This window comes from Oncorhynchus kisutch, unplaced genomic scaffold, assembly GCF_002021735.2.
Source record: "Oncorhynchus kisutch isolate 150728-3 unplaced genomic scaffold, Okis_V2 scaffold649, whole genome shotgun sequence".
Lineage (NCBI taxonomy): Eukaryota > Metazoa > Chordata > Actinopteri > Salmoniformes > Salmonidae > Oncorhynchus > Oncorhynchus kisutch.
The window spans coordinates 1-22,733 of NW_022262594.1; the positions used below are offsets into that span (position 1 = coordinate 1).

Below are 22,733 nucleotides of genomic sequence, written 5' to 3' on the forward strand. Positions count from 1 at the left end.
TTTTGAGTGACACAAAGATGCTTATCTAAATGGTGAAAATGCAACAGCTGTTAATCAGACTCACTTTCACTTAACATAGTGCACCAAGAGATAGTTTCTCGCTTACGACCACACCGGCCTGAGTACGCCTGATCTCGTCTGATCTCGGAAGCTAAGCAGGGTCGGGCCTGGTTAGTACTTGGATGGGAGACCGCCTGGGAATACCAGGTGCTGTAAGCTTTTCGTCAACTCTTTGTCCGTTTTTTCCCACAAGGCTGAAATATGTGCCCTTGCTTTGAAATAAGTAAGCAAGGTTAGTTTGTATTTCATCCAACAATCTGTGCTACAAATTATTTCTACAGTATATGCAATTTCTTCCACTTTTTGAGTGACACAAAGATGCTTATCTAAATGGTGAAAATGCAACAGCTGTTAATCAGACTCACTTTCACTTAACATAGTGCACCAAGAGATAGTTTCTCGCTTACGACCACACCGGCCTGAGTACGCCTGATCTCGTCTGATCTCGGAAGCTAAGCAGGGTCGGGCCTGGTTAGTACTTGGATGGGAGACCGCCTGGGAATACCAGGTGCTGTAAGCTTTTTGTCAACTCTTTGTCCGTTTTTTCCCACAAGGCTGAAATATGTGCCCTTGCTTTGAAATAAGTAAGCAAGGTTAGTTTGTATTTCATCCAACAATCTGTGCTACAAATTATTTCTACAGTATATGCAATTTCTTCCACTTTTTGAGTGACACAAAGATGCTTATCTAAATGGTGAAAATGCAACAGCTGTTAATCAGACTCACTTTCACTTAACATAGTGCACCAAGAGATAGTTTCTCGCTTACGACCACACCGGCCTGAGTACGCCTGATCTCGTCTGATCTCGGAAGCTAAGCAGGGTCGGGCCTGGTTAGTACTTGGATGGGAGACCGCCTGGGAATACCAGGTGCTGTAAGCTTTTCGTCAACTCTTTGTCCGTTTTTTCCCACAAGGCTGAAATATGTGCCCTTGCTTTGAAATAAGTAAGCAAGGTTAGTTTGTATTTCATCCAACAATCTGTGCTACAAATTATTTCTACAGTATATGCAATTTCTTCCACTTTTTGAGTGACACAAAGATGCTTATCTAAATGGTGAAAATGCAACAGCTGTTAATCAGACTCACTTTCACTTAACATAGTGCACCAAGAGATAGTTTCTCGCTTACGACCACACCGGCCTGAGTACGCCTGATCTCGTCTGATCTCGGAAGCTAAGCAGGGTCGGGCCTGGTTAGTACTTGGATGGGAGACCGCCTGGGAATACCAGGTGCTGTAAGCTTTTTGTCAACTCTTTGTCCGTTTTTTCCCACAAGGCTGAAATATGTGCCCTTGCTTTGAAATAAGTAAGCAAGGTTAGTTTGTATTTCATCCAACAATCTGTGCTACAAATTATTTCTACAGTATATGCAATTTCTTCCACTTTTTGAGTGACACAAAGATGCTTATCTAAATGGTGAAAATGCAACAGCTGTTAATCAGACTCACTTTCACTTAACATAGTGCACCAAGAGATAGTTTCTCGCTTACGACCACACCGGCCTGAGTACGCCTGATCTCGTCTGATCTCGGAAGCTAAGCAGGGTCGGGCCTGGTTAGTACTTGGATGGGAGACCGCCTGGGAATACCAGGTGCTGTAAGCTTTTTGTCAACTCTTTGTCCGTTTTTTCCCACAAGGCTGAAATATGTGCCCTTGCTTTGAAATAAGTAAGCAAGGTTAGTTTGTATTTCATCCAACAATCTGTGCTACAAATTATTTCTACAGTATATGCAATTTCTTCCACTTTTTGAGTGACACAAAGATGCTTATCTAAATGGTGAAAATGCAACAGCTGTTAATCAGACTCACTTTCACTTAACATAGTGCACCAAGAGATAGTTTCTCGCTTACGACCACACCGGCCTGAGTACGCCTGATCTCGTCTGATCTCGGAAGCTAAGCAGGGTCGGGCCTGGTTAGTACTTGGATGGGAGACCGCCTGGGAATACCAGGTGCTGTAAGCTTTTTGTCAACTCTTTGTCCGTTTTTTCCCACAAGGCTGAAATATGTGCCCTTGCTTTGAAATAAGTAAGCAAGGTTAGTTTGTATTTCATCCAACAATCTGTGCTACAAATTATTTCTACAGTATATGCAATTTCTTCCACTTTTTGAGTGACACAAAGATGCTTATCTAAATGGTGAAAATGCAACAGCTGTTAATCAGACTCACTTTCACTTAACATAGTGCACCAAGAGATAGTTTCTCGCTTACGACCACACCGGCCTGAGTACGCCTGATCTCGTCTGATCTCGGAAGCTAAGCAGGGTCGGGCCTGGTTAGTACTTGGATGGGAGACCGCCTGGGAATACCAGGTGCTGTAAGCTTTTCGTCAACTCTTTGTCCGTTTTTTCCCACAAGGCTGAAATATGTGCCCTTGCTTTGAAATAAGTAAGCAAGGTTAGTTTGTATTTCATCCAACAATCTGTGCTACAAATTATTTCTACAGTATATGCAATTTCTTCCACTTTTTGAGTGACACAAAGATGCTTATCTAAATGGTGAAAATGCAACAGCTGTTAATCAGACTCACTTTCACTTAACATAGTGCACCAAGAGATAGTTTCTCGCTTACGACCACACCGGCCTGAGTACGCCTGATCTCGTCTGATCTCGGAAGCTAAGCAGGGTCGGGCCTGGTTAGTACTTGGATGGGAGACCGCCTGGGAATACCAGGTGCTGTAAGCTTTTTGTCAACTCTTTGTCCGTTTTTTCCCACAAGGCTGAAATATGTGCCCTTGCTTTGAAATAAGTAAGCAAGGTTAGTTTGTATTTCATCCAACAATCTGTGCTACAAATTATTTCTACAGTATATGCAATTTCTTCCACTTTTTGAGTGACACAAAGATGCTTATCTAAATGGTGAAAATGCAACAGCTGTTAATCAGACTCACTTTCACTTAACATAGTGCACCAAGAGATAGTTTCTCGCTTACGACCACACCGGCCTGAGTACGCCTGATCTCGTCTGATCTCGGAAGCTAAGCAGGGTCGGGCCTGGTTAGTACTTGGATGGGAGACCGCCTGGGAATACCAGGTGCTGTAAGCTTTTCGTCAACTCTTTGTCCGTTTTTTCCCACAAGGCTGAAATATGTGCCCTTGCTTTGAAATAAGTAAGCAAGGTTAGTTTGTATTTCATCCAACAATCTGTGCTACAAATTATTTCTACAGTATATGCAATTTCTTCCACTTTTTGAGTGACACAAAGATGCTTATCTAAATGGTGAAAATGCAACAGCTGTTAATCAGACTCACTTTCACTTAACATAGTGCACCAAGAGATAGTTTCTCGCTTACGACCACACCGGCCTGAGTACGCCTGATCTCGTCTGATCTCGGAAGCTAAGCAGGGTCGGGCCTGGTTAGTACTTGGATGGGAGACCGCCTGGGAATACCAGGTGCTGTAAGCTTTTCGTCAACTCTTTGTCCGTTTTTTCCCACAAGGCTGAAATATGTGCCCTTGCTTTGAAATAAGTAAGCAAGGTTAGTTTGTATTTCATCCAACAATCTGTGCTACAAATTATTTCTACAGTATATGCAATTTCTTCCACTTTTTGAGTGACACAAAGATGCTTATCTAAATGGTGAAAATGCAACAGCTGTTAATCAGACTCACTTTCACTTAACATAGTGCACCAAGAGATAGTTTCTCGCTTACGACCACACCGGCCTGAGTACGCCTGATCTCGTCTGATCTCGGAAGCTAAGCAGGGTCGGGCCTGGTTAGTACTTGGATGGGAGACCGCCTGGGAATACCAGGTGCTGTAAGCTTTTCGTCAACTCTTTGTCCGTTTTTTCCCACAAGGCTGAAATATGTGCCCTTGCTTTGAAATAAGTAAGCAAGGTTAGTTTGTATTTCATCCAACAATCTGTGCTACAAATTATTTCTACAGTATATGCAATTTCTTCCACTTTTTGAGTGACACAAAGATGCTTATCTAAATGGTGAAAATGCAACAGCTGTTAATCAGACTCACTTTCACTTAACATAGTGCACCAAGAGATAGTTTCTCGCTTACGACCACACCGGCCTGAGTACGCCTGATCTCGTCTGATCTCGGAAGCTAAGCAGGGTCGGGCCTGGTTAGTACTTGGATGGGAGACCGCCTGGGAATACCAGGTGCTGTAAGCTTTTCGTCAACTCTTTGTCCGTTTTTTCCCACAAGGCTGAAATATGTGCCCTTGCTTTGAAATAAGTAAGCAAGGTTAGTTTGTATTTCATCCAACAATCTGTGCTACAAATTATTTCTACAGTATATGCAATTTCTTCCACTTTTTGAGTGACACAAAGATGCTTATCTAAATGGTGAAAATGCAACAGCTGTTAATCAGACTCACTTTCACTTAACATAGTGCACCAAGAGATAGTTTCTCGCTTACGACCACACCGGCCTGAGTACGCCTGATCTCGTCTGATCTCGGAAGCTAAGCAGGGTCGGGCCTGGTTAGTACTTGGATGGGAGACCGCCTGGGAATACCAGGTGCTGTAAGCTTTTCGTCAACTCTTTGTCCGTTTTTTCCCACAAGGCTGAAATATGTGCCCTTGCTTTGAAATAAGTAAGCAAGGTTAGTTTGTATTTCATCCAACAATCTGTGCTACAAATTATTTCTACAGTATATGCAATTTCTTCCACTTTTTGAGTGACACAAAGATGCTTATCTAAATGGTGAAAATGCAACAGCTGTTAATCAGACTCACTTTCACTTAACATAGTGCACCAAGAGATAGTTTCTCGCTTACGACCACACCGGCCTGAGTACGCCTGATCTCGTCTGATCTCGGAAGCTAAGCAGGGTCGGGCCTGGTTAGTACTTGGATGGGAGACCGCCTGGGAATACCAGGTGCTGTAAGCTTTTTGTCAACTCTTTGTCCGTTTTTTCCCACAAGGCTGAAATATGTGCCCTTGCTTTGAAATAAGTAAGCAAGGTTAGTTTGTATTTCATCCAACAATCTGTGCTACAAATTATTTCTACAGTATATGCAATTTCTTCCACTTTTTGAGTGACACAAAGATGCTTATCTAAATGGTGAAAATGCAACAGCTGTTAATCAGACTCACTTTCACTTAACATAGTGCACCAAGAGATAGTTTCTCGCTTACGACCACACCGGCCTGAGTACGCCTGATCTCGTCTGATCTCGGAAGCTAAGCAGGGTCGGGCCTGGTTAGTACTTGGATGGGAGACCGCCTGGGAATACCAGGTGCTGTAAGCTTTTGTCAACTCTTTGTCCGTTTTTTCCCACAAGGCTGAAATATGTGCCCTTGCTTTGAAATAAGTAAGCAAGGTTAGTTTGTATTTCATCCAACAATCTGTGCTACAAATTATTTCTACAGTATATGCAATTTCTTCCACTTTTTGAGTGACACAAAGATGCTTATCTAAATGGTGAAAATGCAACAGCTGTTAATCAGACTCACTTTCACTTAACATAGTGCACCAAGAGATAGTTTCTCGCTTACGACCACACCGGCCTGAGTACGCCTGATCTCGTCTGATCTCGGAAGCTAAGCAGGGTCGGGCCTGGTTAGTACTTGGATGGGAGACCGCCTGGGAATACCAGGTGCTGTAAGCTTTTCGTCAACTCTTTGTCCGTTTTTTCCCACAAGGCTGAAATATGTGCCCTTGCTTTGAAATAAGTAAGCAAGGTTAGTTTGTATTTCATCCAACAATCTGTGCTACAAATTATTTCTACAGTATATGCAATTTCTTCCACTTTTTGAGTGACACAAAGATGCTTATCTAAATGGTGAAAATGCAACAGCTGTTAATCAGACTCACTTTCACTTAACATAGTGCACCAAGAGATAGTTTCTCGCTTACGACCACACCGGCCTGAGTACGCCTGATCTCGTCTGATCTCGGAAGCTAAGCAGGGTCGGGCCTGGTTAGTACTTGGATGGGAGACCGCCTGGGAATACCAGGTGCTGTAAGCTTTTTGTCAACTCTTTGTCCGTTTTTTCCCACAAGGCTGAAATATGTGCCCTTGCTTTGAAATAAGTAAGCAAGGTTAGTTTGTATTTCATCCAACAATCTGTGCTACAAATTATTTCTACAGTATATGCAATTTCTTCCACTTTTTGAGTGACACAAAGATGCTTATCTAAATGGTGAAAATGCAACAGCTGTTAATCAGACTCACTTTCACTTAACATAGTGCACCAAGAGATAGTTTCTCGCTTACGACCACACCGGCCTGAGTACGCCTGATCTCGTCTGATCTCGGAAGCTAAGCAGGGTCGGGCCTGGTTAGTACTTGGATGGGAGACCGCCTGGGAATACCAGGTGCTGTAAGCTTTTCGTCAACTCTTTGTCCGTTTTTTCCCACAAGGCTGAAATATGTGCCCTTGCTTTGAAATAAGTAAGCAAGGTTAGTTTGTATTTCATCCAACAATCTGTGCTACAAATTATTTCTACAGTATATGCAATTTCTTCCACTTTTTGAGTGACACAAAGATGCTTATCTAAATGGTGAAAATGCAACAGCTGTTAATCAGACTCACTTTCACTTAACATAGTGCACCAAGAGATAGTTTCTCGCTTACGACCACACCGGCCTGAGTACGCCTGATCTCGTCTGATCTCGGAAGCTAAGCAGGGTCGGGCCTGGTTAGTACTTGGATGGGAGACCGCCTGGGAATACCAGGTGCTGTAAGCTTTTCGTCAACTCTTTGTCCGTTTTTTCCCACAAGGCTGAAATATGTGCCCTTGCTTTGAAATAAGTAAGCAAGGTTAGTTTGTATTTCATCCAACAATCTGTGCTACAAATTATTTCTACAGTATATGCAATTTCTTCCACTTTTTGAGTGACACAAAGATGCTTATCTAAATGGTGAAAATGCAACAGCTGTTAATCAGACTCACTTTCACTTAACATAGTGCACCAAGAGATAGTTTCTCGCTTACGACCACACCGGCCTGAGTACGCCTGATCTCGTCTGATCTCGGAAGCTAAGCAGGGTCGGGCCTGGTTAGTACTTGGATGGGAGACCGCCTGGGAATACCAGGTGCTGTAAGCTTTTCGTCAACTCTTTGTCCGTTTTTTCCCACAAGGCTGAAATATGTGCCCTTGCTTTGAAATAAGTAAGCAAGGTTAGTTTGTATTTCATCCAACAATCTGTGCTACAAATTATTTCTACAGTATATGCAATTTCTTCCACTTTTTGAGTGACACAAAGATGCTTATCTAAATGGTGAAAATGCAACAGCTGTTAATCAGACTCACTTTCACTTAACATAGTGCACCAAGAGATAGTTTCTCGCTTACGACCACACCGGCCTGAGTACGCCTGATCTCGTCTGATCTCGGAAGCTAAGCAGGGTCGGGCCTGGTTAGTACTTGGATGGGAGACCGCCTGGGAATACCAGGTGCTGTAAGCTTTTCGTCAACTCTTTGTCCGTTTTTTCCCACAAGGCTGAAATATGTGCCCTTGCTTTGAAATAAGTAAGCAAGGTTAGTTTGTATTTCATCCAACAATCTGTGCTACAAATTATTTCTACAGTATATGCAATTTCTTCCACTTTTTGAGTGACACAAAGATGCTTATCTAAATGGTGAAAATGCAACAGCTGTTAATCAGACTCACTTTCACTTAACATAGTGCACCAAGAGATAGTTTCTCGCTTACGACCACACCGGCCTGAGTACGCCTGATCTCGTCTGATCTCGGAAGCTAAGCAGGGTCGGGCCTGGTTAGTACTTGGATGGGAGACCGCCTGGGAATACCAGGTGCTGTAAGCTTTTCGTCAACTCTTTGTCCGTTTTTTCCCACAAGGCTGAAATATGTGCCCTTGCTTTGAAATAAGTAAGCAAGGTTAGTTTGTATTTCATCCAACAATCTGTGCTACAAATTATTTCTACAGTATATGCAATTTCTTCCACTTTTTGAGTGACACAAAGATGCTTATCTAAATGGTGAAAATGCAACAGCTGTTAATCAGACTCACTTTCACTTAACATAGTGCACCAAGAGATAGTTTCTCGCTTACGACCACACCGGCCTGAGTACGCCTGATCTCGTCTGATCTCGGAAGCTAAGCAGGGTCGGGCCTGGTTAGTACTTGGATGGGAGACCGCCTGGGAATACCAGGTGCTGTAAGCTTTTCGTCAACTCTTTGTCCGTTTTTTCCCACAAGGCTGAAATATGTGCCCTTGCTTTGAAATAAGTAAGCAAGGTTAGTTTGTATTTCATCCAACAATCTGTGCTACAAATTATTTCTACAGTATATGCAATTTCTTCCACTTTTTGAGTGACACAAAGATGCTTATCTAAATGGTGAAAATGCAACAGCTGTTAATCAGACTCACTTTCACTTAACATAGTGCACCAAGAGATAGTTTCTCGCTTACGACCACACCGGCCTGAGTACGCCTGATCTCGTCTGATCTCGGAAGCTAAGCAGGGTCGGGCCTGGTTAGTACTTGGATGGGAGACCGCCTGGGAATACCAGGTGCTGTAAGCTTTTCGTCAACTCTTTGTCCGTTTTTTCCCACAAGGCTGAAATATGTGCCCTTGCTTTGAAATAAGTAAGCAAGGTTAGTTTGTATTTCATCCAACAATCTGTGCTACAAATTATTTCTACAGTATATGCAATTTCTTCCACTTTTTGAGTGACACAAAGATGCTTATCTAAATGGTGAAAATGCAACAGCTGTTAATCAGACTCACTTTCACTTAACATAGTGCACCAAGAGATAGTTTCTCGCTTACGACCACACCGGCCTGAGTACGCCTGATCTCGTCTGATCTCGGAAGCTAAGCAGGGTCGGGCCTGGTTAGTACTTGGATGGGAGACCGCCTGGGAATACCAGGTGCTGTAAGCTTTTCGTCAACTCTTTGTCCGTTTTTTCCCACAAGGCTGAAATATGTGCCCTTGCTTTGAAATAAGTAAGCAAGGTTAGTTTGTATTTCATCCAACAATCTGTGCTACAAATTATTTCTACAGTATATGCAATTTCTTCCACTTTTTGAGTGACACAAAGATGCTTATCTAAATGGTGAAAATGCAACAGCTGTTAATCAGACTCACTTTCACTTAACATAGTGCACCAAGAGATAGTTTCTCGCTTACGACCACACCGGCCTGAGTACGCCTGATCTCGTCTGATCTCGGAAGCTAAGCAGGGTCGGGCCTGGTTAGTACTTGGATGGGAGACCGCCTGGGAATACCAGGTGCTGTAAGCTTTTTGTCAACTCTTTGTCCGTTTTTTCCCACAAGGCTGAAATATGTGCCCTTGCTTTGAAATAAGTAAGCAAGGTTAGTTTGTATTTCATCCAACAATCTGTGCTACAAATTATTTCTACAGTATATGCAATTTCTTCCACTTTTTGAGTGACACAAAGATGCTTATCTAAATGGTGAAAATGCAACAGCTGTTAATCAGACTCACTTTCACTTAACATAGTGCACCAAGAGATAGTTTCTCGCTTACGACCACACCGGCCTGAGTACGCCTGATCTCGTCTGATCTCGGAAGCTAAGCAGGGTCGGGCCTGGTTAGTACTTGGATGGGAGACCGCCTGGGAATACCAGGTGCTGTAAGCTTTTCGTCAACTCTTTGTCCGTTTTTTCCCACAAGGCTGAAATATGTGCCCTTGCTTTGAAATAAGTAAGCAAGGTTAGTTTGTATTTCATCCAACAATCTGTGCTACAAATTATTTCTACAGTATATGCAATTTCTTCCACTTTTTGAGTGACACAAAGATGCTTATCTAAATGGTGAAAATGCAACAGCTGTTAATCAGACTCACTTTCACTTAACATAGTGCACCAAGAGATAGTTTCTCGCTTACGACCACACCGGCCTGAGTACGCCTGATCTCGTCTGATCTCGGAAGCTAAGCAGGGTCGGGCCTGGTTAGTACTTGGATGGGAGACCGCCTGGGAATACCAGGTGCTGTAAGCTTTTTGTCAACTCTTTGTCCGTTTTTTCCCACAAGGCTGAAATATGTGCCCTTGCTTTGAAATAAGTAAGCAAGGTTAGTTTGTATTTCATCCAACAATCTGTGCTACAAATTATTTCTACAGTATATGCAATTTCTTCCACTTTTTGAGTGACACAAAGATGCTTATCTAAATGGTGAAAATGCAACAGCTGTTAATCAGACTCACTTTCACTTAACATAGTGCACCAAGAGATAGTTTCTCGCTTACGACCACACCGGCCTGAGTACGCCTGATCTCGTCTGATCTCGGAAGCTAAGCAGGGTCGGGCCTGGTTAGTACTTGGATGGGAGACCGCCTGGGAATACCAGGTGCTGTAAGCTTTTCGTCAACTCTTTGTCCGTTTTTTCCCACAAGGCTGAAATATGTGCCCTTGCTTTGAAATAAGTAAGCAAGGTTAGTTTGTATTTCATCCAACAATCTGTGCTACAAATTATTTCTACAGTATATGCAATTTCTTCCACTTTTTGAGTGACACAAAGATGCTTATCTAAATGGTGAAAATGCAACAGCTGTTAATCAGACTCACTTTCACTTAACATAGTGCACCAAGAGATAGTTTCTCGCTTACGACCACACCGGCCTGAGTACGCCTGATCTCGTCTGATCTCGGAAGCTAAGCAGGGTCGGGCCTGGTTAGTACTTGGATGGGAGACCGCCTGGGAATACCAGGTGCTGTAAGCATTTTCACCATTTAGATAAGCATCTTTGTGTCACTCAAAAAGTGGAAGAAATTGCATATACTGTAGAAATAATTTGTAGCACAGATTGTTGGATGAAATACAAACTAACCTTGCTTACTTATTTCAAAGCAAGGGCACATATTTCAGCCTTGTGGGAAAAAACGGACAAAGAGTTGACAAAAAGCTTACAGCACCTGGTATTCCCAGGCGGTCTCCCATCCAAGTACTAACCAGGCCCGACCCTGCTTAGCTTCCGAGATCAGACGAGATCAGGCGTACTCAGGCCGGTGTGGTCGTAAGCGAGAAACTATCTCTTGGTGCACTATGTTAAGTGAAAGTGAGTCTGATTAACAGCTGTTGCATTTTCACCATTTAGATAAGCATCTTTGTGTCACTCAAAAAGTGGAAGAAATTGCATATACTGTAGAAATAATTTGTAGCACAGATTGTTGGATGAAATACAAACTAACCTTGCTTACTTATTTCAAAGCAAGGGCACATATTTCAGCCTTGTGGGAAAAAACGGACAAAGAGTTGACGAAAAGCTTACAGCACCTGGTATTCCCAGGCGGTCTCCCATCCAAGTACTAACCAGGCCCGACCCTGCTTAGCTTCCGAGATCAGACGAGATCAGGCGTACTCAGGCCGGTGTGGTCGTAAGCGAGAAACTATCTCTTGGTGCACTATGTTAAGTGAAAGTGAGTCTGATTAACAGCTGTTGCATTTTCACCATTTAGATAAGCATCTTTGTGTCACTCAAAAAGTGGAAGAAATTGCATATACTGTAGAAATAATTTGTAGCACAGATTGTTGGATGAAATACAAACTAACCTTGCTTACTTATTTCAAAGCAAGGGCACATATTTCAGCCTTGTGGGAAAAAACGGACAAAGAGTTGACAAAAGCTTACAGCACCTGGTATTCCCAGGCGGTCTCCCATCCAAGTACTAACCAGGCCCGACCCTGCTTAGCTTCCGAGATCAGACGAGATCAGGCGTACTCAGGCCGGTGTGGTCGTAAGCGAGAAACTATCTCTTGGTGCACTATGTTAAGTGAAAGTGAGTCTGATTAACAGCTGTTGCATTTTCACCATTTAGATAAGCATCTTTGTGTCACTCAAAAAGTGGAAGAAATTGCATATACTGTAGAAATAATTTGTAGCACAGATTGTTGGATGAAATACAAACTAACCTTGCTTACTTATTTCAAAGCAAGGGCACATATTTCAGCCTTGTGGGAAAAAACGGACAAAGAGTTGACAAAAAGCTTACAGCACCTGGTATTCCCAGGCGGTCTCCCATCCAAGTACTAACCAGGCCCGACCCTGCTTAGCTTCCGAGATCAGACGAGATCAGGCGTACTCAGGCCGGTGTGGTCGTAAGCGAGAAACTATCTCTTGGTGCACTATGTTAAGTGAAAGTGAGTCTGATTAACAGCTGTTGCATTTTCACCATTTAGATAAGCATCTTTGTGTCACTCAAAAAGTGGAAGAAATTGCATATACTGTAGAAATAATTTGTAGCACAGATTGTTGGATGAAATACAAACTAACCTTGCTTACTTATTTCAAAGCAAGGGCACATATTTCAGCCTTGTGGGAAAAAACGGACAAAGAGTTGACGAAAAGCTTACAGCACCTGGTATTCCCAGGCGGTCTCCCATCCAAGTACTAACCAGGCCCGACCCTGCTTAGCTTCCGAGATCAGACGAGATCAGGCGTACTCAGGCCGGTGTGGTCGTAAGCGAGAAACTATCTCTTGGTGCACTATGTTAAGTGAAAGTGAGTCTGATTAACAGCTGTTGCATTTTCACCATTTAGATAAGCATCTTTGTGTCACTCAAAAAGTGGAAGAAATTGCATATACTGTAGAAATAATTTGTAGCACAGATTGTTGGATGAAATACAAACTAACCTTGCTTACTTATTTCAAAGCAAGGGCACATATTTCAGCCTTGTGGGAAAAAACGGACAAAGAGTTGACGAAAAGCTTACAGCACCTGGTATTCCCAGGCGGTCTCCCATCCAAGTACTAACCAGGCCCGACCCTGCTTAGCTTCCGAGATCAGACGAGATCAGGCGTACTCAGGCCGGTGTGGTCGTAAGCGAGAAACTATCTCTTGGTGCACTATGTTAAGTGAAAGTGAGTCTGATTAACAGCTGTTGCATTTTCACCATTTAGATAAGCATCTTTGTGTCACTCAAAAAGTGGAAGAAATTGCATATACTGTAGAAATAATTTGTAGCACAGATTGTTGGATGAAATACAAACTAACCTTGCTTACTTATTTCAAAGCAAGGGCACATATTTCAGCCTTGTGGGAAAAAACGGACAAAGAGTTGACGAAAAGCTTACAGCACCTGGTATTCCCAGGCGGTCTCCCATCCAAGTACTAACCAGGCCCGACCCTGCTTAGCTTCCGAGATCAGACGAGATCAGGCGTACTCAGGCCGGTGTGGTCGTAAGCGAGAAACTATCTCTTGGTGCACTATGTTAAGTGAAAGTGAGTCTGATTAACAGCTGTTGCATTTTCACCATTTAGATAAGCATCTTTGTGTCACTCAAAAAGTGGAAGAAATTGCATATACTGTAGAAATAATTTGTAGCACAGATTGTTGGATGAAATACAAACTAACCTTGCTTACTTATTTCAAAGCAAGGGCACATATTTCAGCCTTGTGGGAAAAAACGGACAAAGAGTTGACAAAAAGCTTACAGCACCTGGTATTCCCAGGCGGTCTCCCATCCAAGTACTAACCAGGCCCGACCCTGCTTAGCTTCCGAGATCAGACGAGATCAGGCGTACTCAGGCCGGTGTGGTCGTAAGCGAGAAACTATCTCTTGGTGCACTATGTTAAGTGAAAGTGAGTCTGATTAACAGCTGTTGCATTTTCACCATTTAGATAAGCATCTTTGTGTCACTCAAAAAGTGGAAGAAATTGCATATACTGTAGAAATAATTTGTAGCACAGATTGTTGGATGAAATACAAACTAACCTTGCTTACTTATTTCAAAGCAAGGGCACATATTTCAGCCTTGTGGGAAAAAACGGACAAAGAGTTGACGAAAAGCTTACAGCACCTGGTATTCCCAGGCGGTCTCCCATCCAAGTACTAACCAGGCCCGACCCTGCTTAGCTTCCGAGATCAGACGAGATCAGGCGTACTCAGGCCGGTGTGGTCGTAAGCGAGAAACTATCTCTTGGTGCACTATGTTAAGTGAAAGTGAGTCTGATTAACAGCTGTTGCATTTTCACCATTTAGATAAGCATCTTTGTGTCACTCAAAAAGTGGAAGAAATTGCATATACTGTAGAAATAATTTGTAGCACAGATTGTTGGATGAAATACAAACTAACCTTGCTTACTTATTTCAAAGCAAGGGCACATATTTCAGCCTTGTGGGAAAAAACGGACAAAGAGTTGACGAAAAGCTTACAGCACCTGGTATTCCCAGGCGGTCTCCCATCCAAGTACTAACCAGGCCCGACCCTGCTTAGCTTCCGAGATCAGACGAGATCAGGCGTACTCAGGCCGGTGTGGTCGTAAGCGAGAAACTATCTCTTGGTGCACTATGTTAAGTGAAAGTGAGTCTGATTAACAGCTGTTGCATTTTCACCATTTAGATAAGCATCTTTGTGTCACTCAAAAAGTGGAAGAAATTGCATATACTGTAGAAATAATTTGTAGCACAGATTGTTGGATGAAATACAAACTAACCTTGCTTACTTATTTCAAAGCAAGGGCACATATTTCAGCCTTGTGGGAAAAAACGGACAAAGAGTTGACGAAAAGCTTACAGCACCTGGTATTCCCAGGCGGTCTCCCATCCAAGTACTAACCAGGCCCGACCCTGCTTAGCTTCCGAGATCAGACGAGATCAGGCGTACTCAGGCCGGTGTGGTCGTAAGCGAGAAACTATCTCTTGGTGCACTATGTTAAGTGAAAGTGAGTCTGATTAACAGCTGTTGCATTTTCACCATTTAGATAAGCATCTTTGTGTCACTCAAAAAGTGGAAGAAATTGCATATACTGTAGAAATAATTTGTAGCACAGATTGTTGGATGAAATACAAACTAACCTTGCTTACTTATTTCAAAGCAAGGGCACATATTTCAGCCTTGTGGGAAAAAACGGACAAAGAGTTGACGAAAAGCTTACAGCACCTGGTATTCCCAGGCGGTCTCCCATCCAAGTACTAACCAGGCCCGACCCTGCTTAGCTTCCGAGATCAGACGAGATCAGGCGTACTCAGGCCGGTGTGGTCGTAAGCGAGAAACTATCTCTTGGTGCACTATGTTAAGTGAAAGTGAGTCTGATTAACAGCTGTTGCATTTTCACCATTTAGATAAGCATCTTTGTGTCACTCAAAAAGTGGAAGAAATTGCATATACTGTAGAAATAATTTGTAGCACAGATTGTTGGATGAAATACAAACTAACCTTGCTTACTTATTTCAAAGCAAGGGCACATATTTCAGCCTTGTGGGAAAAAACGGACAAAGAGTTGACGAAAAGCTTACAGCACCTGGTATTCCCAGGCGGTCTCCCATCCAAGTACTAACCAGGCCCGACCCTGCTTAGCTTCCGAGATCAGACGAGATCAGGCGTACTCAGGCCGGTGTGGTCGTAAGCGAGAAACTATCTCTTGGTGCACTATGTTAAGTGAAAGTGAGTCTGATTAACAGCTGTTGCATTTTCACCATTTAGATAAGCATCTTTGTGTCACTCAAAAAGTGGAAGAAATTGCATATACTGTAGAAATAATTTGTAGCACAGATTGTTGGATGAAATACAAACTAACCTTGCTTACTTATTTCAAAGCAAGGGCACATATTTCAGCCTTGTGGGAAAAAACGGACAAAGAGTTGACGAAAAGCTTACAGCACCTGGTATTCCCAGGCGGTCTCCCATCCAAGTACTAACCAGGCCCGACCCTGCTTAGCTTCCGAGATCAGACGAGATCAGGCGTACTCAGGCCGGTGTGGTCGTAAGCGAGAAACTATCTCTTGGTGCACTATGTTAAGTGAAAGTGAGTCTGATTAACAGCTGTTGCATTTTCACCATTTAGATAAGCATCTTTGTGTCACTCAAAAAGTGGAAGAAATTGCATATACTGTAGAAATAATTTGTAGCACAGATTGTTGGATGAAATACAAACTAACCTTGCTTACTTATTTCAAAGCAAGGGCACATATTTCAGCCTTGTGGGAAAAAACGGACAAAGAGTTGACAAAAGCTTACAGCACCTGGTATTCCCAGGCGGTCTCCCATCCAAGTACTAACCAGGCCCGACCCTGCTTAGCTTCCGAGATCAGACGAGATCAGGCGTACTCAGGCCGGTGTGGTCGTAAGCGAGAAACTATCTCTTGGTGCACTATGTTAAGTGAAAGTGAGTCTGATTAACAGCTGTTGCATTTTCACCATTTAGATAAGCATCTTTGTGTCACTCAAAAAGTGGAAGAAATTGCATATACTGTAGAAATAATTTGTAGCACAGATTGTTGGATGAAATACAAACTAACCTTGCTTACTTATTTCAAAGCAAGGGCACATATTTCAGCCTTGTGGGAAAAAACGGACAAAGAGTTGACGAAAAGCTTACAGCACCTGGTATTCCCAGGCGGTCTCCCATCCAAGTACTAACCAGGCCCGACCCTGCTTAGCTTCCGAGATCAGACGAGATCAGGCGTACTCAGGCCGGTGTGGTCGTAAGCGAGAAACTATCTCTTGGTGCACTATGTTAAGTGAAAGTGAGTCTGATTAACAGCTGTTGCATTTTCACCATTTAGATAAGCATCTTTGTGTCACTCAAAAAGTGGAAGAAATTGCATATACTGTAGAAATAATTTGTAGCACAGATTGTTGGATGAAATACAAACTAACCTTGCTTACTTATTTCAAAGCAAGGGCACATATTTCAGCCTTGTGGGAAAAAACGGACAAAGAGTTGACGAAAAGCTTACAGCACCTGGTATTCCCAGGCGGTCTCCCATCCAAGTACTAACCAGGCCCGACCCTGCTTAGCTTCCGAGATCAGACGAGATCAGGCGTACTCAGGCCGGTGTGGTCGTAAGCGAGAAACTATCTCTTGGTGCACTATGTTAAGTGAAAGTGAGTCTGATTAACAGCTGTTGCATTTTCACCATTTAGATAAGCATCTTTGTGTCACTCAAAAAGTGGAAGAAATTGCATATACTGTAGAAATAATTTGTAGCACAGATTGTTGGATGAAATACAAACTAACCTTGCTTACTTATTTCAAAGCAAGGGCACATATTTCAGCCTTGTGGGAAAAAACGGACAAAGAGTTGACGAAAAGCTTACAGCACCTGGTATTCCCAGGCGGTCTCCCATCCAAGTACTAACCAGGCCCGACCCTGCTTAGCTTCCGAGATCAGACGAGATCAGGCGTACTCAGGCCGGTGTGGTCGTAAGCGAGAAACTATCTCTTGGTGCACTATGTTAAGTGAAAGTGAGTCTGATTAACAGCTGTTGCATTTTCACCATTTAGATAAGCATCTTTGTGTCACTCAAAAAGTGGAAGAAATTGCATATACTGTAGAAATAATTTGTAGCACAGATTGTTGGATGAAATACAAACTAACCTTGCTTACTTATTTCAAAGCAAGGGCACATATTTCAGCCTTGTGGGAAAAAACGGACAAAGAGTTGACGAAAAGCTTACAGCACCTGGTATTCCCAGGCGGTCTCCCATCCAAGTACTAACCAGGCCCGACCCTGCTTAGCTTCCGAGATCAGACGAGATCAGGCGTACTCAGGCCGGTGTGGTCGTAAGCGAGAAACTATCTCTTGGTGCACTATGTTAAGTGAAAGTGAGTCTGATTAACAGCTGTTGCATTTTCACCATTTAGATAAGCATCTTTGTGTCACTCAAAAAGTGGAAGAAATTGCATATACTGTAGAAATAATTTGTAGCACAGATTGTTGGATGAAATACAAACTAACCTTGCTTACTTATTTCAAAGCAAGGGCACATATTTCAGCCTTGTGGGAAAAAACGGACAAAGAGTTGACGAAAAGCTTACAGCACCTGGTATTCCCAGGCGGTCTCCCATCCAAGTACTAACCAGGCCCGACCCTGCTTAGCTTCCGAGATCAGACGAGATCAGGCGTACTCAGGCCGGTGTGGTCGTAAGCGAGAAACTATCTCTTGGTGCACTATGTTAAGTGAAAGTGAGTCTGATTAACAGCTGTTGCATTTTCACCATTTAGATAAGCATCTTTGTGTCACTCAAAAAGTGGAAGAAATTGCATATACTGTAGAAATAATTTGTAGCACAGATTGTTGGATGAAATACAAACTAACCTTGCTTACTTATTTCAAAGCAAGGGCACATATTTCAGCCTTGTGGGAAAAAACGGACAAAGAGTTGACGAAAAGCTTACAGCACCTGGTATTCCCAGGCGGTCTCCCATCCAAGTACTAACCAGGCCCGACCCTGCTTAGCTTCCGAGATCAGACGAGATCAGGCGTACTCAGGCCGGTGTGGTCGTAAGCGAGAAACTATCTCTTGGTGCACTATGTTAAGTGAAAGTGAGTCTGATTAACAGCTGTTGCATTTTCACCATTTAGATAAGCATCTTTGTGTCACTCAAAAAGTGGAAGAAATTGCATATACTGTAGAAATAATTTGTAGCACAGATTGTTGGATGAAATACAAACTAACCTTGCTTACTTATTTCAAAGCAAGGGCACATATTTCAGCCTTGTGGGAAAAAACGGACAAAGAGTTGACGAAAAGCTTACAGCACCTGGTATTCCCAGGCGGTCTCCCATCCAAGTACTAACCAGGCCCGACCCTGCTTAGCTTCCGAGATCAGACGAGATCAGGCGTACTCAGGCCGGTGTGGTCGTAAGCGAGAAACTATCTCTTGGTGCACTATGTTAAGTGAAAGTGAGTCTGATTAACAGCTGTTGCATTTTCACCATTTAGATAAGCATCTTTGTGTCACTCAAAAAGTGGAAGAAATTGCATATACTGTAGAAATAATTTGTAGCACAGATTGTTGGATGAAATACAAACTAACCTTGCTTACTTATTTCAAAGCAAGGGCACATATTTCAGCCTTGTGGGAAAAAACGGACAAAGAGTTGACGAAAAGCTTACAGCACCTGGTATTCCCAGGCGGTCTCCCATCCAAGTACTAACCAGGCCCGACCCTGCTTAGCTTCCGAGATCAGACGAGATCAGGCGTACTCAGGCCGGTGTGGTCGTAAGCGAGAAACTATCTCTTGGTGCACTATGTTAAGTGAAAGTGAGTCTGATTAACAGCTGTTGCATTTTCACCATTTAGATAAGCATCTTTGTGTCACTCAAAAAGTGGAAGAAATTGCATATACTGTAGAAATAATTTGTAGCACAGATTGTTGGATGAAATACAAACTAACCTTGCTTACTTATTTCAAAGCAAGGGCACATATTTCAGCCTTGTGGGAAAAAACGGACAAAGAGTTGACGAAAAGCTTACAGCACCTGGTATTCCCAGGCGGTCTCCCATCCAAGTACTAACCAGGCCCGACCCTGCTTAGCTTCCGAGATCAGACGAGATCAGGCGTACTCAGGCCGGTGTGGTCGTAAGCGAGAAACTATCTCTTGGTGCACTATGTTAAGTGAAAGTGAGTCTGATTAACAGCTGTTGCATTTTCACCATTTAGATAAGCATCTTTGTGTCACTCAAAAAGTGGAAGAAATTGCATATACTGTAGAAATAATTTGTAGCACAGATTGTTGGATGAAATACAAACTAACCTTGCTTACTTATTTCAAAGCAAGGGCACATATTTCAGCCTTGTGGGAAAAAACGGACAAAGAGTTGACGAAAAGCTTACAGCACCTGGTATTCCCAGGCGGTCTCCCATCCAAGTACTAACCAGGCCCGACCCTGCTTAGCTTCCGAGATCAGACGAGATCAGGCGTACTCAGGCCGGTGTGGTCGTAAGCGAGAAACTATCTCTTGGTGCACTATGTTAAGTGAAAGTGAGTCTGATTAACAGCTGTTGCATTTTCACCATTTAGATAAGCATCTTTGTGTCACTCAAAAAGTGGAAGAAATTGCATATACTGTAGAAATAATTTGTAGCACAGATTGTTGGATGAAATACAAACTAACCTTGCTTACTTATTTCAAAGCAAGGGCACATATTTCAGCCTTGTGGGAAAAAACGGACAAAGAGTTGACGAAAAGCTTACAGCACCTGGTATTCCCAGGCGGTCTCCCATCCAAGTACTAACCAGGCCCGACCCTGCTTAGCTTCCGAGATCAGACGAGATCAGGCGTACTCAGGCCGGTGTGGTCGTAAGCGAGAAACTATCTCTTGGTGCACTATGTTAAGTGAAAGTGAGTCTGATTAACAGCTGTTGCATTTTCACCATTTAGATAAGCATCTTTGTGTCACTCAAAAAGTGGAAGAAATTGCATATACTGTAGAAATAATTTGTAGCACAGATTGTTGGATGAAATACAAACTAACCTTGCTTACTTATTTCAAAGCAAGGGCACATATTTCAGCCTTGTGGGAAAAAACGGACAAAGAGTTGACGAAAAGCTTACAGCACCTGGTATTCCCAGGCGGTCTCCCATCCAAGTACTAACCAGGCCCGACCCTGCTTAGCTTCCGAGATCAGACGAGATCAGGCGTACTCAGGCCGGTGTGGTCGTAAGCGAGAAACTATCTCTTGGTGCACTATGTTAAGTGAAAGTGAGTCTGATTAACAGCTGTTGCATTTTCACCATTTAGATAAGCATCTTTGTGTCACTCAAAAAGTGGAAGAAATTGCATATACTGTAGAAATAATTTGTAGCACAGATTGTTGGATGAAATACAAACTAACCTTGCTTACTTATTTCAAAGCAAGGGCACATATTTCAGCCTTGTGGGAAAAAACGGACAAAGAGTTGACGAAAAGCTTACAGCACCTGGTATTCCCAGGCGGTCTCCCATCCAAGTACTAACCAGGCCCGACCCTGCTTAGCTTCCGAGATCAGACGAGATCAGGCGTACTCAGGCCGGTGTGGTCGTAAGCGAGAAACTATCTCTTGGTGCACTATGTTAAGTGAAAGTGAGTCTGATTAACAGCTGTTGCATTTTCACCATTTAGATAAGCATCTTTGTGTCACTCAAAAAGTGGAAGAAATTGCATATACTGTAGAAATAATTTGTAGCACAGATTGTTGGATGAAATACAAACTAACCTTGCTTACTTATTTCAAAGCAAGGGCACATATTTCAGCCTTGTGGGAAAAAACGGACAAAGAGTTGACGAAAAGCTTACAGCACCTGGTATTCCCAGGCGGTCTCCCATCCAAGTACTAACCAGGCCCGACCCTGCTTAGCTTCCGAGATCAGACGAGATCAGGCGTACTCAGGCCGGTGTGGTCGTAAGCGAGAAACTATCTCTTGGTGCACTATGTTAAGTGAAAGTGAGTCTGATTAACAGCTGTTGCATTTTCACCATTTAGATAAGCATCTTTGTGTCACTCAAAAAGTGGAAGAAATTGCATATACTGTAGAAATAATTTGTAGCACAGATTGTTGGATGAAATACAAACTAACCTTGCTTACTTATTTCAAAGCAAGGGCACATATTTCAGCCTTGTGGGAAAAAACGGACAAAGAGTTGACGAAAAGCTTACAGCACCTGGTATTCCCAGGCGGTCTCCCATCCAAGTACTAACCAGGCCCGACCCTGCTTAGCTTCCGAGATCAGACGAGATCAGGCGTACTCAGGCCGGTGTGGTCGTAAGCGAGAAACTATCTCTTGGTGCACTATGTTAAGTGAAAGTGAGTCTGATTAACAGCTGTTGCATTTTCACCATTTAGATAAGCATCTTTGTGTCACTCAAAAAGTGGAAGAAATTGCATATACTGTAGAAATAATTTGTAGCACAGATTGTTGGATGAAATACAAACTAACCTTGCTTACTTATTTCAAAGCAAGGGCACATATTTCAGCCTTGTGGGAAAAAACGGACAAAGAGTTGACGAAAAGCTTACAGCACCTGGTATTCCCAGGCGGTCTCCCATCCAAGTACTAACCAGGCCCGACCCTGCTTAGCTTCCGAGATCAGACGAGATCAGGCGTACTCAGGCCGGTGTGGTCGTAAGCGAGAAACTATCTCTTGGTGCACTATGTTAAGTGAAAGTGAGTCTGATTAACAGCTGTTGCATTTTCACCATTTAGATAAGCATCTTTGTGTCACTCAAAAAGTGGAAGAAATTGCATATACTGTAGAAATAATTTGTAGCACAGATTGTTGGATGAAATACAAACTAACCTTGCTTACTTATTTCAAAGCAAGGGCACATATTTCAGCCTTGTGGGAAAAAACGGACAAAGAGTTGACGAAAAGCTTACAGCACCTGGTATTCCCAGGCGGTCTCCCATCCAAGTACTAACCAGGCCCGACCCTGCTTAGCTTCCGAGATCAGACGAGATCAGGCGTACTCAGGCCGGTGTGGTCGTAAGCGAGAAACTATCTCTTGGTGCACTATGTTAAGTGAAAGTGAGTCTGATTAACAGCTGTTGCATTTTCACCATTTAGATAAGCATCTTTGTGTCACTCAAAAAGTGGAAGAAATTGCATATACTGTAGAAATAATTTGTAGCACAGATTGTTGGATGAAATACAAACTAACCTTGCTTACTTATTTCAAAGCAAGGGCACATATTTCAGCCTTGTGGGAAAAAACGGACAAAGAGTTGACGAAAAGCTTACAGCACCTGGTATTCCCAGGCGGTCTCCCATCCAAGTACTAACCAGGCCCGACCCTGCTTAGCTTCCGAGATCAGACGAGATCAGGCGTACTCAGGCCGGTGTGGTCGTAAGCGAGAAACTATCTCTTGGTGCACTATGTTAAGTGAAAGTGAGTCTGATTAACAGCTGTTGCATTTTCACCATTTAGATAAGCATCTTTGTGTCACTCAAAAAGTGGAAGAAATTGCATATACTGTAGAAATAATTTGTAGCACAGATTGTTGGATGAAATACAAACTAACCTTGCTTACTTATTTCAAAGCAAGGGC

General features: G+C 42.9%; 63 non-coding genes across 63 annotated transcripts; 30 read left to right on the plus strand and 33 right to left on the minus strand.

Annotated features, from left to right (window-relative positions):
- Nucleotides 1-100: 100 nt before the first annotated feature.
- On the plus strand, nucleotides 101-219 carry LOC116360986 (5S ribosomal RNA). Its single transcript, XR_004207185.1, has one exon. It is a non-coding gene; the product is annotated as a 5S ribosomal RNA (ribosomal RNA).
- Nucleotides 220-461: 242 nt separating this feature from the next.
- On the plus strand, nucleotides 462-580 carry LOC116361061 (5S ribosomal RNA). Its single transcript, XR_004207257.1, has one exon. It is a non-coding gene; the product is annotated as a 5S ribosomal RNA (ribosomal RNA).
- Nucleotides 581-822: 242 nt separating this feature from the next.
- Nucleotides 823-941, plus strand: LOC116361072 (5S ribosomal RNA). The gene has a single exon (XR_004207268.1). It is a non-coding gene; the product is annotated as a 5S ribosomal RNA (ribosomal RNA).
- A 242-nt stretch (nucleotides 942-1,183) lies between these two features.
- LOC116361084 (5S ribosomal RNA) lies at nucleotides 1,184-1,302 on the plus strand. Its single transcript, XR_004207279.1, has one exon. It is a non-coding gene; the product is annotated as a 5S ribosomal RNA (ribosomal RNA).
- Nucleotides 1,303-1,544: 242 nt separating this feature from the next.
- On the plus strand, nucleotides 1,545-1,663 carry LOC116361095 (5S ribosomal RNA). The gene has a single exon (XR_004207290.1). It is a non-coding gene; the product is annotated as a 5S ribosomal RNA (ribosomal RNA).
- Nucleotides 1,664-1,905: 242 nt separating this feature from the next.
- LOC116360993 (5S ribosomal RNA) lies at nucleotides 1,906-2,024 on the plus strand. The gene has a single exon (XR_004207191.1). It is a non-coding gene; the product is annotated as a 5S ribosomal RNA (ribosomal RNA).
- Nucleotides 2,025-2,266: 242 nt separating this feature from the next.
- Nucleotides 2,267-2,385, plus strand: LOC116361004 (5S ribosomal RNA). Its single transcript, XR_004207202.1, has one exon. It is a non-coding gene; the product is annotated as a 5S ribosomal RNA (ribosomal RNA).
- A 242-nt stretch (nucleotides 2,386-2,627) lies between these two features.
- On the plus strand, nucleotides 2,628-2,746 carry LOC116361015 (5S ribosomal RNA). The gene has a single exon (XR_004207213.1). It is a non-coding gene; the product is annotated as a 5S ribosomal RNA (ribosomal RNA).
- A 242-nt stretch (nucleotides 2,747-2,988) lies between these two features.
- LOC116361027 (5S ribosomal RNA) lies at nucleotides 2,989-3,107 on the plus strand. The gene has a single exon (XR_004207224.1). It is a non-coding gene; the product is annotated as a 5S ribosomal RNA (ribosomal RNA).
- A 242-nt stretch (nucleotides 3,108-3,349) lies between these two features.
- On the plus strand, nucleotides 3,350-3,468 carry LOC116361038 (5S ribosomal RNA). The gene has a single exon (XR_004207235.1). It is a non-coding gene; the product is annotated as a 5S ribosomal RNA (ribosomal RNA).
- A 242-nt stretch (nucleotides 3,469-3,710) lies between these two features.
- On the plus strand, nucleotides 3,711-3,829 carry LOC116361049 (5S ribosomal RNA). Its single transcript, XR_004207246.1, has one exon. It is a non-coding gene; the product is annotated as a 5S ribosomal RNA (ribosomal RNA).
- Nucleotides 3,830-4,071: 242 nt separating this feature from the next.
- LOC116361057 (5S ribosomal RNA) lies at nucleotides 4,072-4,190 on the plus strand. Its single transcript, XR_004207253.1, has one exon. It is a non-coding gene; the product is annotated as a 5S ribosomal RNA (ribosomal RNA).
- Nucleotides 4,191-4,432: 242 nt separating this feature from the next.
- On the plus strand, nucleotides 4,433-4,551 carry LOC116361058 (5S ribosomal RNA). Its single transcript, XR_004207254.1, has one exon. It is a non-coding gene; the product is annotated as a 5S ribosomal RNA (ribosomal RNA).
- A 242-nt stretch (nucleotides 4,552-4,793) lies between these two features.
- Nucleotides 4,794-4,912, plus strand: LOC116361059 (5S ribosomal RNA). The gene has a single exon (XR_004207255.1). It is a non-coding gene; the product is annotated as a 5S ribosomal RNA (ribosomal RNA).
- A 242-nt stretch (nucleotides 4,913-5,154) lies between these two features.
- LOC116361060 (5S ribosomal RNA) lies at nucleotides 5,155-5,273 on the plus strand. Its single transcript, XR_004207256.1, has one exon. It is a non-coding gene; the product is annotated as a 5S ribosomal RNA (ribosomal RNA).
- Nucleotides 5,274-5,514: 241 nt separating this feature from the next.
- LOC116361062 (5S ribosomal RNA) lies at nucleotides 5,515-5,633 on the plus strand. The gene has a single exon (XR_004207258.1). It is a non-coding gene; the product is annotated as a 5S ribosomal RNA (ribosomal RNA).
- A 242-nt stretch (nucleotides 5,634-5,875) lies between these two features.
- LOC116361063 (5S ribosomal RNA) lies at nucleotides 5,876-5,994 on the plus strand. The gene has a single exon (XR_004207259.1). It is a non-coding gene; the product is annotated as a 5S ribosomal RNA (ribosomal RNA).
- Nucleotides 5,995-6,236: 242 nt separating this feature from the next.
- On the plus strand, nucleotides 6,237-6,355 carry LOC116361064 (5S ribosomal RNA). The gene has a single exon (XR_004207260.1). It is a non-coding gene; the product is annotated as a 5S ribosomal RNA (ribosomal RNA).
- Nucleotides 6,356-6,597: 242 nt separating this feature from the next.
- LOC116361065 (5S ribosomal RNA) lies at nucleotides 6,598-6,716 on the plus strand. Its single transcript, XR_004207261.1, has one exon. It is a non-coding gene; the product is annotated as a 5S ribosomal RNA (ribosomal RNA).
- Nucleotides 6,717-6,958: 242 nt separating this feature from the next.
- On the plus strand, nucleotides 6,959-7,077 carry LOC116361066 (5S ribosomal RNA). The gene has a single exon (XR_004207262.1). It is a non-coding gene; the product is annotated as a 5S ribosomal RNA (ribosomal RNA).
- Nucleotides 7,078-7,319: 242 nt separating this feature from the next.
- Nucleotides 7,320-7,438, plus strand: LOC116361067 (5S ribosomal RNA). Its single transcript, XR_004207263.1, has one exon. It is a non-coding gene; the product is annotated as a 5S ribosomal RNA (ribosomal RNA).
- A 242-nt stretch (nucleotides 7,439-7,680) lies between these two features.
- LOC116361068 (5S ribosomal RNA) lies at nucleotides 7,681-7,799 on the plus strand. The gene has a single exon (XR_004207264.1). It is a non-coding gene; the product is annotated as a 5S ribosomal RNA (ribosomal RNA).
- Nucleotides 7,800-8,041: 242 nt separating this feature from the next.
- LOC116361069 (5S ribosomal RNA) lies at nucleotides 8,042-8,160 on the plus strand. Its single transcript, XR_004207265.1, has one exon. It is a non-coding gene; the product is annotated as a 5S ribosomal RNA (ribosomal RNA).
- A 242-nt stretch (nucleotides 8,161-8,402) lies between these two features.
- On the plus strand, nucleotides 8,403-8,521 carry LOC116361070 (5S ribosomal RNA). Its single transcript, XR_004207266.1, has one exon. It is a non-coding gene; the product is annotated as a 5S ribosomal RNA (ribosomal RNA).
- Nucleotides 8,522-8,763: 242 nt separating this feature from the next.
- Nucleotides 8,764-8,882, plus strand: LOC116361071 (5S ribosomal RNA). Its single transcript, XR_004207267.1, has one exon. It is a non-coding gene; the product is annotated as a 5S ribosomal RNA (ribosomal RNA).
- Nucleotides 8,883-9,124: 242 nt separating this feature from the next.
- On the plus strand, nucleotides 9,125-9,243 carry LOC116361073 (5S ribosomal RNA). Its single transcript, XR_004207269.1, has one exon. It is a non-coding gene; the product is annotated as a 5S ribosomal RNA (ribosomal RNA).
- A 242-nt stretch (nucleotides 9,244-9,485) lies between these two features.
- Nucleotides 9,486-9,604, plus strand: LOC116361074 (5S ribosomal RNA). The gene has a single exon (XR_004207270.1). It is a non-coding gene; the product is annotated as a 5S ribosomal RNA (ribosomal RNA).
- A 242-nt stretch (nucleotides 9,605-9,846) lies between these two features.
- LOC116361075 (5S ribosomal RNA) lies at nucleotides 9,847-9,965 on the plus strand. Its single transcript, XR_004207271.1, has one exon. It is a non-coding gene; the product is annotated as a 5S ribosomal RNA (ribosomal RNA).
- Nucleotides 9,966-10,207: 242 nt separating this feature from the next.
- LOC116361076 (5S ribosomal RNA) lies at nucleotides 10,208-10,326 on the plus strand. Its single transcript, XR_004207272.1, has one exon. It is a non-coding gene; the product is annotated as a 5S ribosomal RNA (ribosomal RNA).
- A 242-nt stretch (nucleotides 10,327-10,568) lies between these two features.
- On the plus strand, nucleotides 10,569-10,687 carry LOC116361056 (5S ribosomal RNA). Its single transcript, XR_004207252.1, has one exon. It is a non-coding gene; the product is annotated as a 5S ribosomal RNA (ribosomal RNA).
- A 181-nt stretch (nucleotides 10,688-10,868) lies between these two features.
- LOC116361077 (5S ribosomal RNA) lies at nucleotides 10,869-10,987 on the minus strand. The gene has a single exon (XR_004207273.1). It is a non-coding gene; the product is annotated as a 5S ribosomal RNA (ribosomal RNA).
- Nucleotides 10,988-11,229: 242 nt separating this feature from the next.
- Nucleotides 11,230-11,348, minus strand: LOC116361078 (5S ribosomal RNA). The gene has a single exon (XR_004207274.1). It is a non-coding gene; the product is annotated as a 5S ribosomal RNA (ribosomal RNA).
- Nucleotides 11,349-11,589: 241 nt separating this feature from the next.
- On the minus strand, nucleotides 11,590-11,708 carry LOC116361079 (5S ribosomal RNA). Its single transcript, XR_004207275.1, has one exon. It is a non-coding gene; the product is annotated as a 5S ribosomal RNA (ribosomal RNA).
- Nucleotides 11,709-11,950: 242 nt separating this feature from the next.
- On the minus strand, nucleotides 11,951-12,069 carry LOC116361080 (5S ribosomal RNA). Its single transcript, XR_004207276.1, has one exon. It is a non-coding gene; the product is annotated as a 5S ribosomal RNA (ribosomal RNA).
- Nucleotides 12,070-12,311: 242 nt separating this feature from the next.
- Nucleotides 12,312-12,430, minus strand: LOC116361081 (5S ribosomal RNA). Its single transcript, XR_004207277.1, has one exon. It is a non-coding gene; the product is annotated as a 5S ribosomal RNA (ribosomal RNA).
- Nucleotides 12,431-12,672: 242 nt separating this feature from the next.
- On the minus strand, nucleotides 12,673-12,791 carry LOC116361082 (5S ribosomal RNA). The gene has a single exon (XR_004207278.1). It is a non-coding gene; the product is annotated as a 5S ribosomal RNA (ribosomal RNA).
- A 242-nt stretch (nucleotides 12,792-13,033) lies between these two features.
- LOC116361085 (5S ribosomal RNA) lies at nucleotides 13,034-13,152 on the minus strand. The gene has a single exon (XR_004207280.1). It is a non-coding gene; the product is annotated as a 5S ribosomal RNA (ribosomal RNA).
- A 242-nt stretch (nucleotides 13,153-13,394) lies between these two features.
- LOC116361086 (5S ribosomal RNA) lies at nucleotides 13,395-13,513 on the minus strand. The gene has a single exon (XR_004207281.1). It is a non-coding gene; the product is annotated as a 5S ribosomal RNA (ribosomal RNA).
- A 242-nt stretch (nucleotides 13,514-13,755) lies between these two features.
- On the minus strand, nucleotides 13,756-13,874 carry LOC116361087 (5S ribosomal RNA). The gene has a single exon (XR_004207282.1). It is a non-coding gene; the product is annotated as a 5S ribosomal RNA (ribosomal RNA).
- A 242-nt stretch (nucleotides 13,875-14,116) lies between these two features.
- LOC116361088 (5S ribosomal RNA) lies at nucleotides 14,117-14,235 on the minus strand. The gene has a single exon (XR_004207283.1). It is a non-coding gene; the product is annotated as a 5S ribosomal RNA (ribosomal RNA).
- Nucleotides 14,236-14,477: 242 nt separating this feature from the next.
- Nucleotides 14,478-14,596, minus strand: LOC116361089 (5S ribosomal RNA). The gene has a single exon (XR_004207284.1). It is a non-coding gene; the product is annotated as a 5S ribosomal RNA (ribosomal RNA).
- Nucleotides 14,597-14,838: 242 nt separating this feature from the next.
- Nucleotides 14,839-14,957, minus strand: LOC116361090 (5S ribosomal RNA). The gene has a single exon (XR_004207285.1). It is a non-coding gene; the product is annotated as a 5S ribosomal RNA (ribosomal RNA).
- A 242-nt stretch (nucleotides 14,958-15,199) lies between these two features.
- Nucleotides 15,200-15,318, minus strand: LOC116361091 (5S ribosomal RNA). The gene has a single exon (XR_004207286.1). It is a non-coding gene; the product is annotated as a 5S ribosomal RNA (ribosomal RNA).
- Nucleotides 15,319-15,560: 242 nt separating this feature from the next.
- LOC116361092 (5S ribosomal RNA) lies at nucleotides 15,561-15,679 on the minus strand. Its single transcript, XR_004207287.1, has one exon. It is a non-coding gene; the product is annotated as a 5S ribosomal RNA (ribosomal RNA).
- A 241-nt stretch (nucleotides 15,680-15,920) lies between these two features.
- On the minus strand, nucleotides 15,921-16,039 carry LOC116361093 (5S ribosomal RNA). The gene has a single exon (XR_004207288.1). It is a non-coding gene; the product is annotated as a 5S ribosomal RNA (ribosomal RNA).
- A 242-nt stretch (nucleotides 16,040-16,281) lies between these two features.
- LOC116361094 (5S ribosomal RNA) lies at nucleotides 16,282-16,400 on the minus strand. Its single transcript, XR_004207289.1, has one exon. It is a non-coding gene; the product is annotated as a 5S ribosomal RNA (ribosomal RNA).
- A 242-nt stretch (nucleotides 16,401-16,642) lies between these two features.
- On the minus strand, nucleotides 16,643-16,761 carry LOC116361096 (5S ribosomal RNA). The gene has a single exon (XR_004207291.1). It is a non-coding gene; the product is annotated as a 5S ribosomal RNA (ribosomal RNA).
- Nucleotides 16,762-17,003: 242 nt separating this feature from the next.
- Nucleotides 17,004-17,122, minus strand: LOC116361097 (5S ribosomal RNA). Its single transcript, XR_004207292.1, has one exon. It is a non-coding gene; the product is annotated as a 5S ribosomal RNA (ribosomal RNA).
- A 242-nt stretch (nucleotides 17,123-17,364) lies between these two features.
- LOC116361098 (5S ribosomal RNA) lies at nucleotides 17,365-17,483 on the minus strand. Its single transcript, XR_004207293.1, has one exon. It is a non-coding gene; the product is annotated as a 5S ribosomal RNA (ribosomal RNA).
- Nucleotides 17,484-17,725: 242 nt separating this feature from the next.
- On the minus strand, nucleotides 17,726-17,844 carry LOC116361100 (5S ribosomal RNA). Its single transcript, XR_004207294.1, has one exon. It is a non-coding gene; the product is annotated as a 5S ribosomal RNA (ribosomal RNA).
- Nucleotides 17,845-18,086: 242 nt separating this feature from the next.
- Nucleotides 18,087-18,205, minus strand: LOC116361101 (5S ribosomal RNA). The gene has a single exon (XR_004207295.1). It is a non-coding gene; the product is annotated as a 5S ribosomal RNA (ribosomal RNA).
- A 242-nt stretch (nucleotides 18,206-18,447) lies between these two features.
- LOC116360987 (5S ribosomal RNA) lies at nucleotides 18,448-18,566 on the minus strand. The gene has a single exon (XR_004207186.1). It is a non-coding gene; the product is annotated as a 5S ribosomal RNA (ribosomal RNA).
- Nucleotides 18,567-18,808: 242 nt separating this feature from the next.
- Nucleotides 18,809-18,927, minus strand: LOC116360988 (5S ribosomal RNA). Its single transcript, XR_004207187.1, has one exon. It is a non-coding gene; the product is annotated as a 5S ribosomal RNA (ribosomal RNA).
- A 242-nt stretch (nucleotides 18,928-19,169) lies between these two features.
- On the minus strand, nucleotides 19,170-19,288 carry LOC116360989 (5S ribosomal RNA). The gene has a single exon (XR_004207188.1). It is a non-coding gene; the product is annotated as a 5S ribosomal RNA (ribosomal RNA).
- A 242-nt stretch (nucleotides 19,289-19,530) lies between these two features.
- Nucleotides 19,531-19,649, minus strand: LOC116360991 (5S ribosomal RNA). Its single transcript, XR_004207189.1, has one exon. It is a non-coding gene; the product is annotated as a 5S ribosomal RNA (ribosomal RNA).
- Nucleotides 19,650-19,891: 242 nt separating this feature from the next.
- On the minus strand, nucleotides 19,892-20,010 carry LOC116360992 (5S ribosomal RNA). Its single transcript, XR_004207190.1, has one exon. It is a non-coding gene; the product is annotated as a 5S ribosomal RNA (ribosomal RNA).
- A 242-nt stretch (nucleotides 20,011-20,252) lies between these two features.
- Nucleotides 20,253-20,371, minus strand: LOC116360994 (5S ribosomal RNA). The gene has a single exon (XR_004207192.1). It is a non-coding gene; the product is annotated as a 5S ribosomal RNA (ribosomal RNA).
- A 242-nt stretch (nucleotides 20,372-20,613) lies between these two features.
- LOC116360995 (5S ribosomal RNA) lies at nucleotides 20,614-20,732 on the minus strand. Its single transcript, XR_004207193.1, has one exon. It is a non-coding gene; the product is annotated as a 5S ribosomal RNA (ribosomal RNA).
- Nucleotides 20,733-20,974: 242 nt separating this feature from the next.
- Nucleotides 20,975-21,093, minus strand: LOC116360996 (5S ribosomal RNA). Its single transcript, XR_004207194.1, has one exon. It is a non-coding gene; the product is annotated as a 5S ribosomal RNA (ribosomal RNA).
- A 242-nt stretch (nucleotides 21,094-21,335) lies between these two features.
- Nucleotides 21,336-21,454, minus strand: LOC116360997 (5S ribosomal RNA). Its single transcript, XR_004207195.1, has one exon. It is a non-coding gene; the product is annotated as a 5S ribosomal RNA (ribosomal RNA).
- Nucleotides 21,455-21,696: 242 nt separating this feature from the next.
- LOC116360998 (5S ribosomal RNA) lies at nucleotides 21,697-21,815 on the minus strand. Its single transcript, XR_004207196.1, has one exon. It is a non-coding gene; the product is annotated as a 5S ribosomal RNA (ribosomal RNA).
- A 242-nt stretch (nucleotides 21,816-22,057) lies between these two features.
- Nucleotides 22,058-22,176, minus strand: LOC116360999 (5S ribosomal RNA). Its single transcript, XR_004207197.1, has one exon. It is a non-coding gene; the product is annotated as a 5S ribosomal RNA (ribosomal RNA).
- Nucleotides 22,177-22,418: 242 nt separating this feature from the next.
- Nucleotides 22,419-22,537, minus strand: LOC116361000 (5S ribosomal RNA). The gene has a single exon (XR_004207198.1). It is a non-coding gene; the product is annotated as a 5S ribosomal RNA (ribosomal RNA).
- Nucleotides 22,538-22,733: the final 196 nt, after the last annotated feature.